Here is a 2669-nt window from a genome sequence, read left to right as displayed (position 1 = left end):
TGATAGGCACCGGCCCTCACAAGTAAACCAAACGTTCCTGTTCATTGTATTTGCCTTTCAGGAGGAACAAGCCAACACCCACCTGTCTAGATTCAGGAAGGTGCAGCACGAGCTTGAGGAGAGTGAGGAGCGTGCTGATATCGCTGAATCCCAGGTCAACAAGCTCAGGACTAAGAGCCGCGAGCTGGGAAAGGTGAGTTAGAGATGAAATCATAATGGTAGGGATGTCAGTTTCTTGGCTACAGTCTCACTACCCCACCATGTTTTATGATATGAGATATCTAAACAATTACTTATTCCTCAAAGGAGTACCAGAAACACAGTTTACATCTCCGAACTCTATTCTTGAGTGTAGTGCTGCACATTATATAAAGTGACCTGTAACCTAACAGAGGTGTGCCTCAGGGTGCACACTATGAACAGGGTCCAGGCCTGACTGGATAGTCGTTGCTGTCAGGTAGTGACACAAAAGGACTTGGCTGTTACACAATAACAGGTCTTTAACAAACAAAACGAGTGTAACAGTGAGCTCTGGAACAGCAACACAATTCTAATTGATATCAAAGCGAGTATTGACAATTAAATATAATTTATAACCAACAATGTATGTTTTATACTTTACCAACATATAATGAATCTGATTTATTATGGTCAACACCCAAATGTGAACTCGGTCCTGTTGTTTCCTAAAGTAAAATGAGGCTCCTAATGATACAAAACCTGCAATAAACAAATTAATCACAGGGTTTTTCAGAATGCAAGGCGGATGTTTCTAGCAGACACACAGTGACCCCATAGTCAATTATCAAGCCAATTATAACTTTATAGTTTTTTGATAATGACAGCAGTGATTTCATTAACAAACCTAAAATATAGGATATGTTTACAAAGTGTACAAAGTCCTGCAAGATACTATGTTAATGAGGCCATTCCCCAGATCTCTGCGTAAACTTCCAGTGTGACGAGCCAACCATTCTTTGGACATTGATCATTTGGGGAGCTCTTTACACTGTCTAATCAAAGCTGACTGGACTTGGGAGCATGAGCATGGAGTTTGCCGGCACTGTAAAACAGGGCATGATACGTCAGCTATGCTGACATCCAAAATGTAGGCTTATATTTTTCATTCCTATGATTAACTATATATGAATAGGAGTATGCATCAAGCAGTGTGTCCTGTGTTGTTCTAGCATGTCTCAGGTGTTCCATTACTAGCTCAACGGTAAATCTGTGGTTGTGTTTTTGCTCACTGTTTAATGATGCATTTATTTCTTTCTCAAAAGGTTAAAGAAGCAGCAGAGTAGAAGAGCATCAGAAGAGTCAAGCTGAAATGTAGAGAGATTCATACAATATGAATTTCACAGTGAAGTAGCTCCTGTAATAGCGCTGGTAGTGTTTAGTGTTGAAACAATAATTGATTATTGTGATGTTATCGATCATGTTTTATTGCGTTGAGAAATTATTATCGATAATCGTATTATCATCCATTACCCAATGCGATACAGATGTGGGTAAAAGCAGCTCTGCATTGAAGCAGTAAGCAGCACTGAACTGTCTGTATGAGGTGTAAATGTTCTTTCAAAGCAAGTTTCAGAAAACTACATCTTGTGGAGGCTTCACACCGGCATATTTCTCTGTAGGCATCCAGTGTAAATGTATTTTTTAACCAAAATATTATGAAAAATATACATCAGTATGGCAAATAGCTATTTTTCTTTCTGTGTTCAAAATGAAAGCGTATAATATATTTCCTCAATAATAATAATGAGACATTCAGATTGAGAGTTTCTGGGTAGGCCTCAGGACTGGCCCTTGACAGGCACCAGATAGTATAAAGTCCAGAAAACAGAGACAGACTGATCTGCAGCGCTGCTAAATCACTTTTAATCACAATTTAGAACTTGTATGAACTGGAAAGCATTTTTTCAAAATCACTGTTTTCTTTTTTTATTGTGTATCCTGTATTTTGACATTTGAAAAGCTATCAAACAAACATAAAATTTGTTTGTGATATTTTAGCTTTTTTTTGTAAACAAGATAGCAATAATAAAATTGTTACATGAAATTGTATCTTTTTCTTTTATTATGCCGATTATCGTGATAATTTACAGCTGATAATTGATAACAGAATGTAATTATCGTCCAACACTAGTAGATTTGTGAATAAAATGGCATGTAAGCATCTATTCCAAGGCTTTGTGGTGTGTTTTTGTCTCCTAGTCTTTATTCTGCACATTAAAAATGATTTGGAAACTTGTTCTTATAAGAACATAACAAAGTTTACAAACGAGAGGAGGCCATTCGGCCCATCTTGCTCGTTTGGTTGTAAGTAGCTTATTGATCCCAGAATCTCATCAAGCAGCTTCTTGAAGGATCCCAGGGTGTCAGCTTCAACAACATTACTGGGGAGTTGATTCCAGACCCTCGCGATTCTCTGTGTAAAAAAGTGCCTCCAATTTTCTAATCTCCGTTTGTGACCCCTGGTCCTTGTTTCTTTTTTCAGGTCGAAAAGTCCCTTGGGTCGACATTGTCAATACCTTTTAGAATTTTGAATGCTTGAATTAGATCACCACATAGTCATCTTTGTTCAAGACTGAACAGATTCATTTCTTTTAGCTTCTCTGCATATGACATGCCTTTTAAGCCCGGAATAATTCTGGTCGCTCTTC

The 2669-nt window shown here is 37.8% G+C and overlaps 1 long non-coding RNA gene across 1 annotated transcript; it reads left to right on the top strand.

Moving 5' to 3' along the window:
• The first annotated feature begins 67 nt into the window (after window positions 1-67).
• LOC121310244 lies at window positions 68-1852 on the top strand. Its single transcript, XR_005948748.1, has 2 exons — window positions 68-193; window positions 1284-1852. It is a non-coding gene; the product is annotated as an uncharacterized LOC121310244 (long non-coding RNA).
• The last annotated feature ends 817 nt before the right edge of the window (window positions 1853-2669 follow it).

The sequence above is a fragment of the Polyodon spathula genome, unplaced genomic scaffold (genome assembly GCF_017654505.1).
Source record: "Polyodon spathula isolate WHYD16114869_AA unplaced genomic scaffold, ASM1765450v1 scaffolds_1894, whole genome shotgun sequence".
Taxonomy (NCBI): domain Eukaryota; kingdom Metazoa; phylum Chordata; class Actinopteri; order Acipenseriformes; family Polyodontidae; genus Polyodon; species Polyodon spathula.
The sequence above is the reverse complement of the archived record's forward strand: the minus strand, read 5'-3'. Positions and strand labels throughout refer to the sequence as shown.